Source organism: Lepisosteus platostomus, chromosome 5 (genome assembly GCF_059453375.1).
Source record: "Lepisosteus platostomus isolate fLepPlt1 chromosome 5, fLepPlt1.hap1, whole genome shotgun sequence".
Classification (NCBI taxonomy): domain Eukaryota; kingdom Metazoa; phylum Chordata; class Actinopteri; order Semionotiformes; family Lepisosteidae; genus Lepisosteus; species Lepisosteus platostomus.
The window spans coordinates 6,713,246-6,735,857 of record NC_142615.1 but is presented as its reverse complement, the minus strand read 5'-3'; the positions used below and the strand labels follow the sequence as shown (position 1 = coordinate 6,735,857).

Genomic DNA, 22,612 nt, shown 5'->3' with positions numbered 1-22,612 from the left:
CTAAAAAGTCCCTTGTCCTCTCCATGTTGCTGTGGTGGATTCAGGGTTTTCCTGAAGCTGAAGCAAATACAACAGAAAAATGAGTTAATGGTGTATGTGTTTTTAGATGCCTCTTTTGTGAAGGTGGGGTAGAAAAAGAGGGATTGCTAAAGGAATAGCGTCTCGCCCTGCCCGTGCGAAAAAATCCAGGTGTTGCATCCTGGTACACGACTGCAGTACGGCTGAAGGTAGTAACTAGAACTGTACTCGCAGAAGAGCCGAAAATGGTAACTCAATTCAACTGTGTGTTTAAAGCCAGGATTTGGAACCTGGTCCGTGTTCCTGTATTGTGATAGTTCGTCAGTTTGTCTCGACTGGGGGATTCCGCGGGGCGCGTGGGAGACGTGAAAATGGTTTGGTGTGAAGAAAAAAAGTTTGATTAATCCAAAGTGAAACTTAAAAGAAATATTGACTGTCAGACGGAATTTAGGCTGAACAGGAATGTAGAAAAGTGTATGAATATTTGGATAAAAATAAACAATAGTTAGAGGAATATTTGAGAATTCAACAGAATATCATAGATGAGACGCAAAAATCCCTGATGGAAAAGCTAAAAGCAATGGCTGAACGAAACGAAGTTATATATGCAGAAAAAGAAACAGCGAAACAAGAAATAGAACGCCTTAAGAGAGAATCTGGGAGAAGGGTGGGAATTAGTGTGGAGATTTTTGAAAGAGCATTACCCACCGAAAACTGATTAGAGAAAAGTAACAGCATGTCAGCAGAAGGAAGTGAGGATGTTTTCAGATTTTACAGAAAGGTTTATAGCTTTATGGATAGTATACTCGGGGTTAGCCGATGAAAAGGAAGTGAATGAAGATACTTCCACAGTAATAAAACAAATTTACTTGAGTGTGTTAAAACCTGATGTTGCCAAGAATGTACAACTATGCTTTCCTGATATTACGGACAGTGGAGACAGATTTGATTTAATAACTCGCGAAGCATGCATGCAGAAGTGCGAGCGCTGCAAATGGGAGGTAAAAAGACTCCCAAGGAGGAGAAAAGGGAGCCGCCAGTTTGTCGAAACTATTGTGCGACTTTCATGTTATACCGAGATATAAAACCGCAAAGACAAAACTACTAATAAGCTGGTGTGCAGTTACTAAAAAAAAATGTGTTTTTTGGAGAAATTGGAAGAAAGAGGCTTGATTTCACAATTAAAGAACATGTCAGAAGCTGAAACGAGAGCCGTGCGTGAACTAACAGCTTTAATCTAGTAAACCCCTCTTTAGCCTTCCTAAATTTATCTCAGGATTGAAATAAAAGTGAAATAATCTTACAGTGTGCAGTAACTGGGGGACACAGGAGCACAGCTGTTCTGTTTTTAGACTAAAACAGCATAAAAATGTGATATAAAGTTTTCTAACAGGTAACAGGAGGCTACAGGAGAAGGAGTGCAAGGGTTGTGTTTAAAGCAAATATAAGCTGTCAGAGTCTGCTTGGGTAAAGATGTACAGTTTCAACTACTGATGTGGGTGGGGGACACCCCAGACCTATTTTAGGCCCAGACTGTAGCATTTTATAAGGAATTACTGCATGAAATAGCATTTATGTAAACCTAACTCAATAGAGTTATGTGATATTGTGATTGTTTTACCTAATGAGGGAATCCATAAGGCCGGGCTACTCCAAGTACTGGATCTTGAAAAAAAAAGGAGTATAAAACCAACTACATGATAAAGCCAGGGTGAATGCCTTCTCAGAACGAGCTTGTCCAGTGACGTATTGGTTTAAGGGGGGTAGTGCAGTCTAAAGACAAAATTGCCTTGACCCCTGCAGCAGAAACCGGTTTTGATGTTTTGAGACAAGCTTTTTTGCAGGCACTGGCCCTGGACTGGATTCCCTCAGACGGATCATCTGTATGTAATCTGTCTGTAAGTGAAAGAAATGGGTTGTGAGCCATTGTACTGGTGCAGGAGCGTGGAGATAGGCATCGTCTGGTGGGTTATTATTATTCAGGACCCCTTGATGCGGTGGCCAAGGGGCCGTGTTTATGTGTTGTGCAGGCTACCTGCCTGGCTGTATAAACTGTGAATAATCTGGTGTAGAACTAGCAGACCGAATGAAAATATTTAATTGAAACTTGTAAATATGCTAAATGGAAAATTGTAGCAATTTATATAGACTGTATATATACATTTGGTGTATGCTACAATTTTGGATGGCAGTGAAGGAATAGGGATTTCCCCAACATGGAAGGGACTCCAGTCAAGAATGCTGGGTTTGTCTCTGAACTGTTAGAAGCTTTGCAGCTACTGGCTGAAGTAGCTGTGGTAAAGTATAAATCACATAATAAAGAAATGTTTCCAGTAACTCGAGGGAACAACTTTGCAGATGTAGCTGTCAGGTGCACAGTCCAGGTAGAACAGGAGTCTGAGACCCCTGTGAGACCTCTGTTGGTGAAAAGGGGACAGCTACAGGATATTCAGGCTGAGGCCTCTAAAGCAGAGAAAAGGACATGGTTAGAAAAGAGTGTGGTGCTGCCAGCACACTGGACGCTCTGCATGCCCTCACAGCCTAATGCCCTTTGTAGCTCGACAAATGCACTCTGTCGGACACCTGGGTGGGGACCGTGTTTGAAGCAGTAGCCACTTATGTGGTAACTCAATGTGATGCTCAACTACAGTTCAGGTGCAGGTGCTACAGCTCAAAAGGCCTGCTCCTGAGAAACCTTTCACGCAGTAGCAAATGTTTACAATTTACAATTGTAAAGGGAAACCTTGGCTCTTATCATCTGTTTTCCCAGTGGGTTGCTGTCACTGCCTCTGTGTCTACCAAACACTTGATGATGGAGATAAGCCCTCGGTGGGCACTGACCTACCGCTTGTATTATGATCAAGGGACAGGCTGTGGCTGCATTATTCGGGGTGAGATGGACTGAGATCACCCTCAGTCTGCTGGAACAGTGCAATGAAGGAACAGAACTCTAAAAGATCGACTAGACATCAGACTGAAGGAACGCCATGGAATGCGGGCTGGATCAAACAGAACTGTGTAATAGAGCCTGTTTGATGTCATCACAAGCCAATCAACAAAACTTCCTGGAGGGATGAATTTGGCTAATGGATTGTTGAATTTGCTAATTCTCTATTGTAGTATTGTAGGTTGTTAATTGAAGTGGTGCACGGGGCTGGTGAAAAGGTGCTGGACGCTTGGAGACCTCCAGTAGAGGGAAGACACGACCTGATACCTGGCGAGTGGGGTGTAGGTGAGGAAGATATACCCTGCCAGATGTTGCAACCCTGCTGGGAAGGACCATATCAAGTGCAACTGACTACCGACTCTGCCATCTGAGTGACAGGATGAGATCGCTGGATCTACGCATTGCGCCAACACCGAACCACTGCACCAGAGACTGAGTGAACATTAATTATTATATTGTAACTGTTTCTGTGTTTGTTGAGCTTCCTGAGGGGGGATGACAGTGTACCTGTTAAGTGTAATGAGTTTTACTTTGATAAAATGGGGATATGGAATCAATACTTTATCAGTCAGCCACAAATAATAATCGGAGCTCATGTTGGGATTGTATTGCTATAAAAGATGCTCATGGGAGTAATCCCCTTTGATAGAGGTGATTATTTAGGTTTACTGGCATGGGTAAATAGCCCTGCTTTTAGTCTGAGTGTAACTCAGATGTATTAGAATGGAAATAACTGTATGCTCCTCGCTATAATCACAGTTTTAGGCCATTCTCTATTAGGGTGATAGACAGCTGTTTAGGTGAGCAAAGACTAAACAGTACTTGTATTCTAGACAATTATTAGCAAATGAATGACTTAGCAAAGCACATCTATGATGAAGAAAAATATATATCATAATTATAATCCAGATAATTGGGGCATTGGTGCATGGCTACAGTCTGTGCTAGGAACCTGGAGAGGGTCTCTGGTTCAATACATATTTGTGTGTCTGGTATTATTCGTTATGATCATACTGTTAATATCCTGCTTGAAAAACATGTGGACTAAAGCTGCTGCTTCTGTGCTTATTGTACGCCCTGAAGGGATCATGAAGGTCAAAAAATGATTTCATGGGAAAGGTTCTCTTATCTAGTGGCAGAACCTGATGGGTAGAACAATATAGTTTTAAGGGGGGGTTACCCTTGGGAGTGATTCCTCTAGATGCACATTATTATTATGATTTGTTTGTTCATAATAAGATGTTTTGCAGGAACGGGCCAATGAGAAATTTTACAACTTCAGCTAGAATTGTTCTGCAAAATGGCACAGCTGAGGCAGTGGAACAATGTGTAGATTTTTCTAAGAGTTATTACTCTTCTGGTGAAAGACTTCAGGAAAAAGAAGTGGTGTTCACTCAGGTGGAGGGGGCCGTAGCAAGGCTGCTGACCACTGCGACTGCTGTGAAAGTCACGGAAAGGGTGCCCTGAATTCATGCTTCCCACTGTAAAAAGGTCACAAACGAACTGAGCAACGCGCAGGAGTGATGTCTCCACAGGGATAGATGGGGATCACATGCTTGGGACTGATGTGCCCAGCCTTTTTCCTTTTTATGTGGAAGCCTGTCACCACCCAGAAAGAGGAAGAATCTAAATGCGAAGCCTCTTTGTATACAAACTGGCTGAATGAAACTGATAATGAGGGGGATATGAGTATAAACTTATAAATCATACTGTAAAGTTAAAGAAATTTAATGCATCTTGTTATGTATGTGCTTTAATGCCTCATTCTACAGCCTCACCCATTTCTCTCCTGGTTAGAATCACTGTTTGGGAAGGGGGGAAAGTTACTAACACCGATTATAGTAGCTGTGATACTTGTCTTCCTGTTTTTGTGTTGCTGTACGACATATATTATTCCAATGCTTTGAAATATGGTAATGAATATGTTTGCGCATCAGTATGTTCTGATAAGAACGCAAGAATCCGAAGTATGGGAGCCTCCTGGGAGTCCATATTGTAACGCCCTCGCCTGGTGGTGAGGAGGAATCGCCCCTAGGCGCTCGTAGTACCGCTGGGCATGCTGGGAGTGGTAGCCGGGGAGAGTCTGAGGGTCAGCACAATGACCAGCGGCTGACCCTACCTGTGTAAATAATGTCCTAGTAATTCTAGTGCCCTGTGTAGTCCTGTAAAAGTATAGTGTATTGTTAGGTAATTACCACCCTAAATGTGTGTACGTGTTCCGTCAGTCTCCTCATGTGTGTGTAAATCCTGTGTTTGGTTTTGTGTTGTTGTAAGCGAATAAAGCTAATGCTTGTTTGTTAATTGCTTCTCCACTTGTCCTTTGTTCTGAAAAGAACTTGTAAGTGCTTCAATAATCTTTACTCAGCAGCTTATTAAAAACAGCTCCCGTGATGTTCAAACCGATTTTTTACACAGAACACTGACACAGCTTTGCGTTCTGAATCTCTTTTTCTCGTGCGTTAAATTTAATGTGGCACAATGCACTGGGATAGGGGTATTCTGTTCACAAACCAATAGCATTTAAACCACAGCACCCACAATGCTGCAAGTAAGTGTTTTGCACACTAAGCAGAGAGCGATGTCTTTCTCGTTAGTATAGTGGCGAGTATCCCCACCTGTCACGCGGGAGACCGGGGTACATCAGGACGGCCACAACGTAAAGTACTGACCCCTATACGATCACGGCGAGTTTCTGATACACACGTGGCAGGGCGGAAAAGGCTGTGCTCTCTTCGTGTGACATAATTCGGGAAAGTCCTGACGTTGCATTTCAACTGAGCCCCAGTATACATCGACCCTTCGACACTGAGTGACAACTCTCTTGCGTGTTTTCTCATATTTATGTAGTTTGCTTGCATGCTGCCCGGTTGCTTGCTCCGGTCTAGCGGTTAAGATTAAAGGTTTTCACCCAGGCGGCCCGGGTTCGATTCCCGGTGTGGGGACGTGTCAGTTTTGCCTCCTGCTTTCCAAAAGATCAGCACCGTGTACGAAGGAGCCCCATTAAACTACTCGAACGTGCAAAACGTGCGAGAAGAGGGGGCGCTTGTTTCCAGCTGAAACTTCTCGCGTGTGAGACGAGCTGATCATCGCTGCAGGAGATGGGAGGGTTACTCTGGTAGACAGGGCTGACCTTTGGCAATAGGATTTATATTCTCCAAGATGATATTTGCACTTTCTGGAGAGGCGATTTTCTCCACTTCAGTAGCCCGATTTCGTCGATTGCGTGGAGAGGGCTGTAGAATGTGGCGCCGCCTTTCCTGCTCCGTCCATGACAGGCGTGCTGGTCTCTGGAGAGAGAGCACGGTCCATCAGCGCACTCCAATAAAGGCACTGGAAGCAGCTGAATCACGCTGGGCCGCTGGACACCTTCTTACCACCTTTCCGTAGTGTAGTGGTTTTCACGTGCACCTCACACGTGAAAGGTTCCCGGTTTGAAACCAGGCGGGAACAGACTTCTTTTGTCGCCACGCACAAAAGGGGATTGGGGATTCGCCTAGCGCTGTGATCGAACAGACCCACTGGACCCACCTCTTAGTGTGGCGGGATCTGCACAGTGCATGTCACAGCGCATCCTGCTTTCACTTCAAGGCGCGTCCTGATGCACCCCAGTCTCCCGCGTGACAGGTGGGGACAGGTGACAGGTCCTATACTAACGAGGAAGACATCGCTCTCTCCGACCCCCGGCATCGTGTCCCGACCCACCATGCTGGAAGCCGACGCGTGCTGTGATTCCTTTACGGAGCAGAAATGACAACCGAGGAGCCGAGAGATCATTTCAGCATTTCGCGTCTGAACGGAAAACACAAACGACCAACTCGGAATGACTTGCCTTTGACGCTTCTCAAAGCGTTCTTTGTGCATCGAACAGACCCACTCACCTCTTAGTGTGGCTGGATCTGCACAGTGCATGTCGCAGCGCTTCCTGCTTTCACTTCAATGTGCTTCCTGATGTCGAGTCATGTGCCGTGCGGAGGCTCTGAAAGCGAGAGCAATGAAAAGGTGCACGACGCTGTGAAAGAAAACAGAGAAGTGAAAGGCAGTAATTTCTCTAAGGAGGTGAAAGAAAAGCTACTGCCCGTCGGGGAATCGAACCCTGGTCTCCCGCGTGACAGGCGGGGATACTTGCCACTATACTAACGAGGAAGACATCGCTCTCTCCAACCCCCAGCATCGTGTCCCGACCCAGCATGCTGGAAGCCGACGCGTGCTGTGATTCCTTTACGGAGCAGAAATGACAACCGAGGAGCCGAGAGATCATGTCAGCATTTCGCGTCTGAACGGAAAACACAAACGACCAACTCGGAATGACTTGCCTTTGACGCTTTTCAAAGTGTTCTTTGTGCACGACGACTGCGCCGCCTAGCAGATACAAAGGGGTTGTACAACTTTGAACTAGCAAATGGAAGAGGGCTAAGCCCCCTCTCTTTTAGCCCAGGTTCGATCTGTCTCCCAGAATCACCAGGGCGCACACACACACACACCCGTGCCGTTGAAGTGCTCTGCTTCATTTCTAAGGGCAACTCAACATTCACTCCTACCCCGAGTGCAGAAAAGACAGCATCCACAGCAACAACAGCTCAGGTCTCTGCACAGGAGCTAAGCTGCCCTCATCTCCTCTGCTCTGCGGCTCCTGCGGAGTGGAGTCCTGCCTGGAGTCGTGTTTGCAGGCGGCAGCTCCCCGCGCCCTGTCTGGGCGTCGTGTCCAAGAGCTCCTGGGAGGAAGAGCGAGCCCTCCCACTCGGGGGCTTTTCCACGGTCTGTGTGAGGAGGGGCGGGTGTGTCCAGTAGCTTATCGAGCGGAAGCCTGGGGCGGCGGAGAGCTGTGATCGTGCAGACCTTGAGGTGTCACCTCTTTGTCTGCTTTCCCGCCCCCCCTCCGCCCAAGCTCTGCTCCAAAGTAGCCCGGCAACCCCTCACACCTGCACGTGTCACAACCTAAGGTGCGGTCATGAGACACCCATGGGGTGTCGTTCTGTTCTTGCTAATTGTTTCCTGCCCGTCGCAGGCAGGAGTCCATGCGAGGAAGATGCGCTGGACAGAGCTCAGAGGGCGCAGCTGGGTGGCTTTCCTTCTGAGTGACGTTCCTGCAACACTCTCCCGCTACTCTTGGTGCGCTCATGCCACAACACAGGAAGGCTGGAGCAGGTGGCTGTGGGCTTTGCGCACTGCCGAAATAGCTCAGTTGGGAGAGCGTTAGACTGAAGATCTAAAGATCCCGGGTTTCGGCATTTTGTTTCATCGCGCCCTTTGTTCCTCTCTCCAGCGCCACCTACCTAAAGTGACGCGTCCCTTTCTCAGCCCGAAACGCAAGCGAGACACCAGCAACAGTCCCTACAGGTTTCCGTAGTGTAGCGGCTATCACGTTCGCCTAACACGCGAAAAGTCCCCGGTTCGAGACCGGGCGGAAACAGCCTCGTTTTGCACGCTCCTGTACTTCACAGAGGTCTTGAGCGACCGGTCATTTGTTCCCAATGTATTTCCGGTGCCTTCGTGCACTCTTGTACCAAACGCACGTTCCTTCTGTACGCGGAGCCGATCATTTGCAATTGGGCTGTGCCGACAGACCAGGACGAGCTCTGTCGGCTCAAAAGCAGCGCAGGACCTGCAAGAACAACAGAAAGATTAGCATCCAGCGGGGGCCTCTTAGTGAGCCCAAGAGCTCATCAAGAATCGGCTCCAGCAACAGGGCTGGGCGCATTGTTCCATTCTCCGCCCACTCTCGGTGTAAACAAGTCCCTCCTGGTCTCTGCTTGAAATGCACTTTCCTGCGTTTGCTTTGGTGTAACTGGCCTCCCCTGCATGGGCGAATGTGAAGAAGATCCTTAGTAAGTCATTAAAGAAAACCGAGAAGAGGTCGGAGTGGCCTCTGTTGTTCATCAACGATCCAGTCAGGCAGTACTCCTCTGTAAAGCGCCGTTCGTTCACATCGATTGGCTTTTTTTTTGCCTTCATTCGTGCGAGTAGTAAAAGCAGACGCCCCTATTCTGCCGTGACCCGGATTCGAACCGGGGTTGTTGCGGCCACAACGCAAAGTACTGACCACTATACGATCACAGCGAGTTACCGAGACACACGCGGCAGGGCGGAAAGGGCTGTGCTCTCTTCGTGTGACATAATTCGGAAAAGTCCTGACGTTGCATTTCAACTGAGCCCCAGTATACATCGACCCTTCGACACTCTGAGTGACAACTCTCTTGCGTGTTAGTAGTATAAAGCGACACCTTTCGTCAAACTTTTGACAGGTACCACGCCCCCTTTTCCATCCAATGGTCGTCCACGGTGTTTGGTTGTCCCGCCCCCCAGCCATCCTATGGCGTGTTGTTATTTGTGCATGTCCCGCCCCCTCAGGAGCCAATGGTGTGGTTCGGAACCCCCACCGGCCGGTCGCCCCGGCACCTCGGGGTCCCAAAGCCCCCAGCCGGCGCATCCCTGGGTGTGTGCGAGTGTGTATTTCTTCGGAATGGGGAGCATGTCTGCCGCGGGGTTGAGTGCGCTCTATTATAACCCTAGGAAATTGGGCAGTTACGGCGGCGCAGGGGGTCTGTTGCGGGCCGCGAGATCCCGGGGTGTGCGCGGCGCCAGCCGTGGCCGGGTGGTCGAGTGGCTGTCCGGCCAGGCTGCTTATACGCTGCACAAGCCGGCGCGCGTACGTTTTAAGAGAAACAGGACGCTGGTGTCCGAAATGGACTGGCAGTGGCAGGCCGACTTGGTGGACATGAGAGAACACCACGCGTTCAACGACGGTTTCTGTTACATCTTAATGTGTATAGACATGCTGTCTAAATACGCTTGGGCCGTGCAGCTGAAAACCAAGACTGGTGGGGCCGTGACAGGCGCTTTCCGAAATATACTGCAAGAGGGGCGTGCTCCTAAAAAGCTACAAACGGACGAGGGTAAAGAATTTCTTAACAGGACCTTCCAAAATTTTCTCAAACGTGAGAATATTGAACATTTCAATACGGCCAGCGATGTGAAGGCTAGTGTGGTCGAGAGGTTTAACAGAACTATTAAAACAAAAATGTGGAGGTACCCGACACACAAAAACACCTTTCGTTATATCGACGTCCTTTCAGATCTTATTTACGCTTATAACCATAGTTACCACACGACTATTAAAGAACCCCGGCTTCTGTTACGCCCGACAACTCCCTTGAGGTGTGGAGAACGGTCTATGACGCGCACTTTAAGAGAAAACCGTCAAAGTTTTCATTTAATGTGGGTGATCGCGTGCGGGTGTCCAAAATAAAGGGAGTGTTTGAGAAGGGATATGAACAGACCTTCACAGATGAAATTTTCATTGTCAAAGAGCGTTCCGCGGCTCTGAGACCCTATTACAAACTGCAGGACTACGCAGGCGACGATATTAAGGGTTCCTTCTATGCCGAAGAGCTACAGAAGATAAACCCGGATGTTGAGAACGTCTACCGCATCCAAACGATTTTAGCAACCAGGGGTCGTGGCAAAAGCAAACAGCTTTTGGTAAAGTGGCGTGGCTGGAGCGATAAATTCAATAGTTGGGTGAAGGCTTCTGAGGTCCGAGACATATAGAGGTGGTGAAAAATGAACCCCAATGGTTTCTATGTGACGCTGGCCAGTAATTCATCCTCAAAGATGTTTCCAAAGAACACTAACGCGTGCTTCACAGAGCATCTGGCAAAGGCGATTGACCTGGACGGGGGCTGGGAAGTGGGCCTGGTCGAACTACACTATCCGAATACACTAAACACTTTTGATGAAGACGAAGTTTTTCTGTTCATCAGCGAGGAGCTCAAGACTATCTGGACCTGTACCTTACCGAGAGGGTACTACGGCAACATCGAGCAGCTCTTGCATGAAATGAAACGGGCTGCTGAAAAATCCAAGTTATCGGCTGTAAGTCTTAAATACAACCCCATTAGCCGGTCGGTAAGGATTGTTAGTGATAAACGGTTTGTTATGCAGCTGCGTAATCGCCTAGCGCGGATGTTGGGTTTCAATTCGGGTGTAGCGGGTGTAAAATCACCGCACCCCGTCGATATGACTGGCGGATTTAACACCATGTATATATACACCGATATCATAGAACACCAGTTAGTAGGCGACGTCTACGCACCGCTTTTGCGTTGTGTGCCCTTCAGAGGCGTGGATGGTGAATTCGTCACAGTATTGTACGACAAACCCCATTACGTGCCGGTGAGCATCGACCATTTTAACAACATCACTATTGAAATAAAGACGGATCAAAACGAACACGTGTCATTTGCATTTGGAAAGGTCATCGTCAAGCTGCATTTCAGACCTGTGAAAGCGTCAAACATCTAAAAGGATGACGGTCATCAAGAGCTAGGGGATCCTTCTCTGTATACGCACTACTACAAACAACAGGCTGGTTATGGATTACCAGGATTTTCAGGGCTACCGGTTCAGTACGGCGCTGGTATCGGGGGTATTTTCAGAGCGCTATTTAGAAAAGCCGTGCCTTTTCTGAAACGCGGGTTTGAAATAGCTAAGCCGCACATGGCATTGGCAGCTAAAAACATCGCCAAAGACGTGGTCGGCAACGTTACAAGCGCGGTCATGTCTAAGGTGGCTGCACATCAGCAGGAAGGTTCGGGTCTAGCATACATCCGCAGGGGTGTCAGTAGAAAAAGACAGACGTCATCATCCCACCGTCGGGGGCCGCCGAAACCTGATAAAAGAACGGCTAAGCGCAGACAGGCAACTCATAGAAGCTTCAGGTCGACCAAGAAGAGCGTGACACACCGCAATCAACGCGACACGAAACGAGACATATTTTAAACATGGCTTTTGTTCACGGCGGGTCTGCAGAATGCGCCAAGTTGGAGCTGGACATATTTCAATTAGCACCTACCCAAACAAGCGTCGAGAAAAGCTTTTACATAGAAGTTCCACCCCTCACGGCCCTCACGGAAAACGCAACTCTGGAGTTCTACGTCGCAGGCAACGGTGAAGATTATTTAGATTTAAACAACACGCTGCTCTATTTGACCTGTAAAATAACGGAAGCAGACGGTCGGGACATTGATGCGGCAGCCCGTGTGAGCCTGGTGAACTACCCCATCGCTGCCATCTTCAGCCAGGTTGACATCACCGTAGGAGACCGATTGATCAGCCAGAGCAGCAACTGCTATCCTTACAGAGCCTTTATAGAGTCGGTCCTGAACTACAGTGAAGAGACGCTGAAGACGCAATATTCAACAGGTCTCTTTTACAAAGACACAGCCGGGGAACACGAGTCCACAATTTTGGATGGTCCCAATCAGGGGTTCCGAAAAAGAGCATCATACACGGCGCAAAGCCGAAAACTGGAGCTCCTGGGTCACATTCACGCTGACCTGTTTTTTCAGGACAAACTACTTCTGAATGGCGTAGACCTGAAAATAAAACTCACGCGAAACAGAGATGCTTTCTGCTTAATGAACAACGCCGGAGAACACAAACTGAGCGTACTCTCTGCATCTTTGTTTGTGAAAAGAGTCAGAGTGTCACCTGGGGTCAGACTGGGACACGCCGAAGCACTCCTGACGGCCAACGCTAAATACCCCATAGACCGCGTACAGATGAAAGTCTTCAGCCTGCCAGCAGGCAGCCGTGTGTGTAACCAAGAAAACCTCTTTCTCGGGCAGTTACCCAAAGTGGTCATTTTGGGGTTTGTGGACAACGCGGCATTCAGCGGCAGTTTTACCCAAAACCCCTTCAATTTTAAACACTACAACGTTAACTTTCTGGCTCTCTACGCGGACGGGGAACAAATCCCCACTAAACCGCTTCAACCAGACTTCCAGAATGGACATTGCGTCCGTGAATATTTTAATCTGGTGGAAACAGCCGGGAAGCGTCTGAAAGACAAACCAGTTCTGGTGGACCGCGAGGAGTACGCGCGCGGTTACACATTGTTCGCTTTCAACCTCAGCCCCGACGACGAGTGCACAGGACATTATTCACTTATCAAAACGGGTAATCTGAGAGCTGAAATACGCTTCGCGCTCCCGCTACCCACTACAGTTAACATGGTTGTGTACGCGCTGTTCGACAACGTGATAGAGCTGGATATGAGACGTCAAGTCATTTACGACTTCAGCTAAAAAGCACTGGGAGACCACACAACCTGCACATAAAGATGAACACCAAACAGCTGGAAGACATTCTAACCCGAGACCGCTATACCCGAGACAGTTTTCTAGGCGTGTTCCCCAGTGATGCCCTACCGAGCGAGAGACTGGCGCGGCGCCCTCTGAGTTTAATAGTTAATACTCACCCACACGACCGCCCCGGTGAACACTGGCTGGCTATTTACTTACCCGACGACGAGGGCGCAGAATTTTTCGACTCCTACGGATTTTCACCCCAAGCCTTTTTCTTTCCCAAGAACATTAATGATTTCTTAAACAGAAATGCTAACTCCATATTTTAATATAACAGATAATTGCAAGATTCTTTTGCAGTGACCTGCGGTCTACACTGCGTCTTTTTTCTATACCATAGATGTAAAGGTTTATCTTTTAGAAACATTTTAGAACTTTATTCTACGGATGCAATCCAGAATGACCGCATGGTGGAAATGTTTCTGAAAAACCGACGTCGTGTCGTGAGACGGAGACCCCTGTACCCTTTCAAGCCCTTTGAAAATACGAATGTTCAATTATGCGGGTGTTTACGACAATTTAAAACATGTCATAAATGTTAATCGGTCGTCTAAAATAAAAATGAAATCGAACCATTTCGACGTCTGTGTGGTTATTATTTAAAAAGAACACAAAACATGGATGAAAATCAACACAATATTTTTATTATACATTCGCTGTTACAGCGCTCAAGCTTTTTTTAATACATGTTACAGACAAACCATTTTTAAACATATTGCGCACGCTTTTTAATATACATTTCAAGTCATTTAACACAAACACACAGACCCAGAGAAAAAAATGTTACAAAGACAGCCATGTGGGTCTAGGTATTAATGATCGTCTCCTTTCAGCGGTTATCTTAGAGACCGGGTCGACCGTCGACAACTCTACCGGTTGTTTTAAAGTTTTGGCCGACGCGGCACACCCCGGCGGGGCAGCCTTGAATTTTTCAAGTAGCTCTCGGTTACCAGCGTTGGCTAGCAAGGTGCCCGGCACGTTGATTTCAGCCATAGCCTCCATGAACACATCCCAACCTTTTGGCTTCTTACCGCCAGCAACTGCTTGCTGCTGCGTGAGAGCCCTGACAAGATCAATCATGTGAGAGCCCTCAACGGGTGCCCCCTTGTACACAAATTCCCCCTTTTCATTCCAGGCTATTAGTGGTTCATTGCGGGCCATGGTCTTTAACAATATCTCGGCATTTCTCCGGAACCTCTGAGACACGCTGTCCAAAATATACTCAAAGTCAGCCTCGCTCGATGACGGCGGTTGCGCGAACGTACGTGATAGTTCGGTGGGTGCATTTTCCGGTAGTACAACGGTTAATGTCCCCTTTTCGGAAGTCTCCTGGCGTACTAATGTCAAATACCGTTGCAACACCTGGATGTACAATTTCACTTTTTCATATTCGGCCAGATGCGAGTTCTGCAGAATGTCACGCATTTCATCATCCAGGCGACGGGCGGTTATTTTTCTTACATCGCTTTCGAACCCAGACCGCTCTCGGAGTCGATCGAGCTGTTTCTGAGGTACCAGGTACATTTTTTCAGCGTGCTCCATTATCGACGTTGTAGAAGCCCCGTAATCAGTGGTACTGCAATACTCAACAGGGCCCCGATAAAACCACCGGACTGGTTCACCAAGAGTCTCTTTCTTTTAAGAGAAAGACCCTTTCGACTCAAAGTCTTTATAAGCTTACGCTTTCTCTTCAGGGTCCCAAACTGCTTAGCAGATAACGGTATGTTCCCTTTCAAGGTATTCAAGGCGATTTCAGCTATGGCCTGTACAAGATCATTTGTAGCCCCGCAGAGAATAGCTTTCCGCTGTTTGGGGGTGGCTTTTACCAGAAAATTTAAGAGAGTCAGGTTTCTCCGAACGCGTGAAGACATGACGACGCCCCGAACGTGTTTTTTCGACTGAGTCGGTGGTTGTGAGATCACCGACTTTTAGATTTTTTAAACACATAAGCCGTGGCTACATCTGGGGGGAAAAGACCTGTTCGCAAGCAATGGTCATCTGGGGTGTCGGCATTTAAATCCACCAACAAGTAACCGAAAGGTTTTTTAGTAGCGTCATCGAACGCTTCCAAAAAAAATTTGGCTTTACCGGGGTACATCTGCCGGGACAGGGTTGTAATCTGTAGTTTATCTCTAGGGTTTTTAAACAGCACCATGTACTTTGTATTTAACGCGATGGTTCTACTTTTCCGGCCTTGACAAAACACATTTTGGACGATATACATGATGCTGAGGTTTCGGTGGTGTACGTATTTGGTAAAAGCTTTTTCTATCTCATTATTTTCACAAGCAGACTCCATCAAATCATCCACTATAATCAAATTTACTCTACCCGGCGGCAGTAGCTGGTCGTCGGAAAACGACGTCGGTAGTCCTTCTATAAACTGAATGTATGGAAATTTCACAAGCAACTCGTCGTATAGAGGTTGCCAGCAGCTGTAACACCAGACTATGTTTTCGGGTTTACGAGTCATAACGGTATCACCGCTCTCCAAGAGCTGTTTTATAAAATAACTTTTACCGCAATTCGAGGGTCCGGACAAAATGCACGAAAAAGGGTGTTTTAACCTGACATCCATCGTGTTAATATCCGTAGGGCAACGATGTCAAATTTTCTTGCAGCACCCGCTTGTCATACACCACCTTCTGGGTTTTCTTTAAGGGCCGGGTCTCAATGCGCCAATCCTTTTTAACACGCACGATCATCGGCTGTTGAATAGAAATGTGTTTAAATTCCCGGCACTCTGCATAAGGGTTAACGCCATAGTCAAAAACCAAGTCCAGCAGATTCTCAAAGTTAACTTTTCCACAATTGTTCACATTGAGCGTAATGCCTTTTACCTTTAAACAGGCTTTCCCTCCAGACAGCTTGTACCCGTACGACTTGGGTCCTGTTGATACAAACTCGGTGATGTGTTGTCCAGCAGCGATTTCGCTGGTCAGCTCACCCAAGTAGTCACCCAGTTCCGGATTCCACTCACCCTCCCGGCTCACAAAGATAATGGAATCTGTGTCGTGGTACAGACAGCGGCCTTGCAAAGCATTTAGCAGATTGTATAACTCCAAGCGGGCATAGGCGGTTGTAAAGCTAGCGATGAAAATGTTAGTGTTTGAATGGCCTGTATAGTGGTGTTTAGTGTTTCCACGTAACACAGGCTGTGTTTTCATCGATAAACTCGCAGGCTGACACCTCATGATATGGCGTAAATAAGTACCTGAACAATTCATCGGGGTTTCTCACAATGGTGGTCTGTGGTAAATTGTCTCTTTGTCCATACTTCCCCCACAAACTGTTCAAGGCAATTTTTGAAAGCTGTCTTTTGGCCGGATTCTTTTTAATGTTGCCGGGGTCCAGCCGGACACCCTCTTTTTCATAATATTCGCTGATATATCTTTGTTGTTTTGCGACATCTGTACACCACTCTGGAAACCCCGAAGCTTCCTGCTTCCCTTTCAGATGCAGTTTGATGTAGTCGGTAAAAAGATCGTGTGAGGCCTTTTCGAAATGCCAAATTTAGTAAATTTTACACACTCAATACCCCAGATCTAAGGCCATCTGTAATTCAGGGGTGCACCAGACACCAGTCAAGGCGCGATCTTCATCACCGTGCTCACAGGGGGTGGTCTGTTTTGTTTCAGCACACGTACGACACAGTGTGAAAAACAGTTTTTTGTCAATTTTGGTTGGAAGAACTGGAAAGTATAAACGTCTGGGTGGGTAAACTTTCACCTTCGCTAAACCGAAATACCGTTTTAAATCTCCAAAGTTGTTATAAATTATTCAGGGGTGCCCCATTGGGTTTTTGTTAGTTTTGTTCACAAACGGATACAGACTGGTGAAATCAGAGTAATGAATTTTTTCACCGGGTTGTGCGATGTAATGCAAACAAATAGCATTTGTTCTCCCCCCAAAAAGCGAATCGCTCGGTTGCAGAGGCTCTGGTAAGTCTCCATTTTCAACAAGCATGTCTCTGAACTCGTGTTCCCACAAAACACGCATGTTAAAACTTCTCATTTTGAGAAAATTAATTTTCACCACCATCTTTCTGTACAACCAACTAAAAGTAGTGTTTGTCAGCGGATTAAAACCATTTTCACAATAACAAACGCTACAACCGTGAAAAAGCAACCGTTGAACTCAAAGGCTATCTGCACTCCGTCAATTACAGCATAACCATCCAGAAAATATGGGCCAACCTTGAACTCACCGGCCGTGGTTAACGCGGGTTGGATTTTAACGGGCTCTGTGCGATGTACATAAGCCACTGAATGCTGGGTGTAGAAATTGTTTTTGCTGGTGGTGGTAATTGTCATGGGGTAGCAACGCTATCGTCTCTTCCTGTAAAAACATAAGTCTGAACATGGCCATGCAGACACTAGCGATGGTCACAAACTGAAAGGGGTCGATGCACACAATGCAGGCTGCCCCTGAATCAGTCACGCGTGTCTGTCTGGTCATAGTCATGACCTTGTCCCGGAACCTGACACAGCCTTCTCTTAGAACTGCCACATCGATCTGGCAGTAGCGTTTCAGCTCTCTCTGTAAGATAAACACACTTCCCTTGCATTTTTCATACCAAACCAAAAATTCCGCTTTCTCGCTCGGCAGCATGTAGTTAATGCCGTAAAGTTCTGGCAGCGGCATCAGGCCAACATAATTTTGGTTTTCTGAAGAGTTCATCAAGTGTGGAAAATGACCCTTACACCCGGGGAACCCCATGGCGGCCGGCAGTTTGCTTAATTTCATAGGCAGAAAGTTTAAAGAATCGATAAATCTGATGTTCAGAGCTTTTACGGTCATACACATTATCTTTCCACCCTGATTAATTAGTTCAACGTCCATCTTTTCAGCTAACAACTGTCTGATCACTAGGTAATTGTCATATCCCTTGCTATTGTGCGATATTAACGTATGGTTTTTGAAACGTCTATCGATAAATTTACACAAAAAATCCTTTAGACAAGTTTCACTATAAAATTCCCAGCTTTGTTTATTGTTAATATGAAGGGCGTGGACGTAATTTGGTATGTGTGTCCCTGTTTCTTGCATGCATTCAAAGTCGAAAAAAATGTACTTGTTTGAAATTTTGGGGTTGTCCAAAGGCAGTATGTAGCACAAATGTGTGTCAGGGGTGTCGATCACGTTGTTACAACGCGAGCACAGTTTCTCTTTACATTTGTGACTTGCGAGGTTATAAACCCCACATTTCTCACAAAAGACCCTGCGCTCACACTTACTAACACCCGTCGCCGCATTCCGAAAGTGTCTCGCCAAACACTGAGAGCTACGACAAAAGACCTTACAGGCCGGGCAATTCTGAATTTCTGCATCAATTTCGCAACACTGGGAACACAACACAAGCTTTAACACAGGCGTGTGCGTTCTTGTGGCTATACGCCGCATGGCAGTTAGTGCAAAAATACGCCACCCCCACAAAAGCTTTAATATTTAAAACCCCGTAAAAATGCTTTTCATGCAGTAGAACAAAAAGTATTTTAGGATTTGGTGGTGTGGGCCCCGTTGTAAAATATTTCCAATCACCCTGGTCGTGGTACAAAATTCTAATGACCACCTTTAAATGTTTTTCAAAAGCGGTAATGTCTGACAAACTAATTTTCCGATTCTCTGGAAAACCCAACTCTTTGTGCATTCGTTTAGCTCCCTGTAACATTTCCCCATCGGTACAACCTTCATTCAACAAACCGTACACACTCCCGGCGAAACACAGAATACTGCCCGTGTAATGTAAGTCGATAAGGTGCGCTTTTTTCTGAGCAATTACCTGGCTGTACAGAACGGATTTAAATCTTCGGCGGGCACCCCCCTGCATATTCCTAACTATCGTCACCACTAATCGGAGGCTGTCATCGGTGAGAACCTCTGTGTGGCTCTGTAAGAGGTCTGAGATGTGGCTTAAAAAATTGGCAGCATTTAATTCTCCGGGTTGTCTCCTGTGTGAGAACAAGGGTTTGTTAAAACCACCCGCAGTCAAACGCAACTATACAAAATCATTCGCCCCGATGTTTGGAGAAAGTTCATCCAATATTCTCTGGACTGCACCATGCACAGCGTCCATAGCCTGTACATATGAGGCTATTCTGTCAAGATTAACAAAACGAAATTCTTCATGGTGCTCTGTTGCTCTAAAATTATTATAAGAACTGTTATAACTACGTATATGGTCCAGGAAAACTAAGGGGCCTCTATTTGCCCCTGCACTGCCACCAACCTGATTCAGATCGTTCAGTACAACCGGTTCTCGGTTTTCAAAGTTATCGCCATCCTGTTCTGCTACAGCACCCTCGGGCATTAAGTTATTTTCTGCCACTGCATTTTCATTGCGTGGTTCGGGCGGCCCTTGGGAAATCTGATGCCTCTCTCTGAATCTTTTACGACGCAACAAACATGGTTTTGCCAGTTGAATTATTTTATTTATGTACAAACGCTTGATGTTGGCAAGCGGTCGGTCTTTTAAACACTTTTTAGACCGCATGTTTAGTCATTTATCCCGGTGAGTCTTCACCAATGCTCCCTGAAATAGCATTATGAGGTAATGAAATCCAGAGGTTAGATCGACATCCTCTTTAGAAAAAACGAGGCTAGCGGCGTAAACCTGGATTGTTTTTGGAAACACTGAATGTACACTTGCTAAAGCGGCTCTTAGATTCTCTAAATACCACTTTTTATCCACCTCATTAGTGCCCACCTTTGATACTAAGTCTGCAATATACCGCACTGAGTATCCCACATCACCAAGCACCAAGTCTTTAGGCGCGTTATTATTTCGCTCCAATGGCTTGACACGTTTGGCTTTGGTCAGCGTCTTAACAGCCGTCTCCGATGCAGTTACCACCTTAGGGTCCGACGATTCCGCCACATTTGTTTCGCCGCTCGTCGATACAGCTGCTGTGTGAATAAATAAGACTTTTTAATACCACGTCAATGCTCCATATCTCAAAATCAGAAAACTACACTGTGATAAAAATAAAAGACTTTTCAACACAACAATCAATGAAATCTAAACGGTCAAAATCAGAAAACTATGATAACTATGATAAAAACACCACACTTGTGGCGCATCCTTACACAAAGGGCTGCGGGTGAATGGAACAAGTTACCCGGACATGTTGTTATACCAGTTTCCTTTACGACTGTGGTGGCGCTACTGGGTCAAGCGACGTGGTTAACGGCCTATAGACCCCTCGCACAGACCAGTCGCTTTTAACCTTAAAAGCTAAGCAGTTTTAAAATAAGGCTTTTTAACACTCCCAAACAGAAAACCACGCGAACTAGGATCTTTCAGCGAATTAACATCCTAACAAAAGAAGTAACATTTGCCATAAGTGGATCGTAACACATCTTGACCATGCTTAAATTATATTAACCTTTGCTTGTTGATTTTAGAGGTTTTGAGCTCGTTGACCCAGTTAACGTGTTGGCTCGGCGTCAAAGTTTACTTCTTGAAGGTCCGGGGTCTGCACGGAAAGGGAAAATACCATTAGTGAAAGAACTCAACACCGCAAATTACCCCAAAAAAAAAACGGTGGGGATTTTTATTATGGACACGTTTAAATGGCCATGCTAAAAGAATGTTTTATATAATACCGACCTCTTCTCCCAGGCAATCTGATAATATGTTCCGCACCCTCTGGTATGACGTGAACATCTGCATGTGTCTCCACAAGGTTTTGCGGTGGTATTGTAAACACCAAACGAGATTTTTTAAATGTGTAGCGACTTGTCCTTTCGCCCGCGTCTGTGGAATAGACACATATCTGTACTGGTGTGGAGAATGTACCCCTGTGTCTTTAAGACTCACATGGTCGTAAAGCAATACTTCAATATTGGCTAGTATACAAATATTATACAACATTTTGTAACTATAGCTAACATGAGACATGCACCGTGACGTAATTGTCTCACAATAAGCCAGATATACATACCGCTGAAATTCGTGGAGTCCTCGTCTTCGTCTATCAAGTCGAACAGTGTTAAGTCTGTAAATAGACTATCTTCAGACTGTTGTAATTGATCGGCGTGATCCATTCTGACGAGTTAGGCGATAACGTGAGACTGTAAGAATTGGAATCCAGCCAAAACTTCGCCTGTTAAACCGCTGGTACTTATACCCAAACCGATAAACATTCTCTTCTAAGAAACACACATGGCCCCCCCTATAAAACCATTAATCTTAAGTATCATTGGGGGTGCACGTACTGGTCTGTAGAAATTATTTTAAGAAAAATTTTAGAAAACATTTTAGACCGTTAAAATCTATATTATTTTTTATTTTAACGGTGTCTAAATTTCATAGCTGTTAAAACTTGGTGAAAATGTGCTGCGGTGTCTGTGTTTGATTCAGACCGCTAAGAATATTATCAAGCAAAATGTTTTTTATTAACGCTATAAGAAAATGTATCTGTTCTTTATAGCGACGTGTTCACAAACCAAGCTTGATGTTTTGAGGTTTTATTTTTTCGCGATGCGATGTTAAGAACATTTTTCCGTGAAATACATGTGGTGCTTGTAAATTAGAAAACTTTACATGAATATAAAATGTAAACTTTCCCTGGGGTCAATTTTAGCCCCCCTCCCCCACTCTGCATTCCAAAGCCTTTAACTAAACACCACACCGCTCGTCTCCAAAACAACTCAAATTATCTCTAATGCGTGATTTTAAAACTTTAAGACCAATCCGTTTAAGTATAAAGAACAACACCCCATCATTTGTTGCCTGTTAATACCTTAAAGATTTTTATGCTTGCGATGTGTGGAAATTTATCTCAAACTTTCGAAAAAGCTGTTGCGAATGTTTTATTAAAAATCTTATTACATTATTTTAAATATTATTTTATTAAATATTATTTTATTTCGCTCTCGATAAAACAATGGGGGGGGGGTCTTTTTAAAGCATCACAACCAATTGAAAAATGTCTTGTGTTATGTAGGCTTGGTAACACCATTAGCGCATATTCTCAAACGCGCCGGCCTGACAGGGTCGCAGCGCGTCCCTGGAGCTGTCAGACACCACCCCTTGTTGGGAACTGCGAAGATGGCTTCTTTGTGTGGAGAAACATCGGGGTCCGCTACTCTACAAAGTGAAGAGGTAGGTGGCTAAAATATTTTTTCTGATCGTGGAATTGTTGTATCGGTGCTTAGCGTATGTCATTTTAATACTTGGTCTTCTTTTTAGCAAAACCAGACCCCACCCTCTGCACCCTGTGACAACGGCGGGGATGTGAGTTCAGCTGGGGTACCAGATGTTGAAGAACTGCTGGGTGCTAGCGATGATACCACGCTACAAATGGTAAATATTAATGAAAAACCTTAGCTCAAAAGTGCGTTAAATGCTCGATATTTTAGGTACAAAGCATGTCTATTTTGTTAAGCCTTCCTTTTCTTTTTCCTTTAATAGAATAAAGAGGATGTGGACGGGTCAATCTTCAGCCTACTGGCACAACTGAATGTTTCGTGTCTATGTGTTTGGCCAAATGTTAATAAA

The 22,612-nt window shown here is 45.8% G+C and overlaps 1 non-coding gene across 1 annotated transcript; it reads right to left on the bottom strand.

Annotated features, from left to right (window-relative positions):
* Positions 1–8,950: 8,950 nt before the first annotated feature.
* On the bottom strand, positions 8,951–9,022 carry trnah-gug (transfer RNA histidin (anticodon GUG)). The gene has a single exon. It is a non-coding gene; the product is annotated as a tRNA-His (tRNA).
* Between the last annotated feature and the right edge of the window lie 13,590 nt (positions 9,023–22,612).